Source organism: Haliaeetus leucocephalus, unplaced genomic scaffold (assembly GCF_000737465.1).
Source record: "Haliaeetus leucocephalus isolate CR32 unplaced genomic scaffold, Haliaeetus_leucocephalus-4.0 Scaffold345, whole genome shotgun sequence".
Classification (NCBI taxonomy): domain Eukaryota; kingdom Metazoa; phylum Chordata; class Aves; order Accipitriformes; family Accipitridae; genus Haliaeetus; species Haliaeetus leucocephalus.
The window spans coordinates 13,840-14,485 of record NW_010972781.1 but is presented as its reverse complement, the minus strand read 5'-3'; positions in this window follow the sequence as shown (position 1 = coordinate 14,485).

Sequence of the window (646 nt, the reverse complement as noted above, 5' to 3'; positions counted from 1 at the left end):
AATCAGTGAGACTGTAAAGCAGGTATGTTCATTCAGCGCTGGGCAGCACCAGGGGTAGTCCCACCAAAGTCGTGCGCGCCTGACTCGGCATTTCGCTTCGAATTTATATAATCAAGTGTTACATATACATAGAGTTTCGCAGTACGCCTATACATAGGCATGATCTATCCCTGCTTCATATTAAAATTAGTTCCAAGATGTCACAAGGCCGGTCTTGGCTGGTTCTTGGGGTCGACTGCTGCTTCTTATCAGGGACTATCTCCTGTCCCCAGCCAGCCTCAACAATGCAAACATTAAGCATCACTTCTCATCCCCTTGGGCCATGTCTACCTCTAATGAAATTTCTTTAACTTCATTATAAGCTAGATAATTATTAAACAGTTCCTATCTACATCCATATATCTACTATACCTACTAAGGTTCCTTTGGCTCCCCGTCTCAGTCCCCCCTTTTCTAGAAAATAGTAAATTCTTTTACTATATCCAACTCTAGTACTTCTAATGCATTGTTTCCCTATCTAGCATTCTCTCAAAATATTTGTTGGACTCGAGTTTTCGTCGCAAGCGATTCTTTTTCCATTCGCTGTAGGAATCCCCTGTGCTTTGGAAACACCATAAGCTGCATCGAATTGTTGTACAAAGGATTA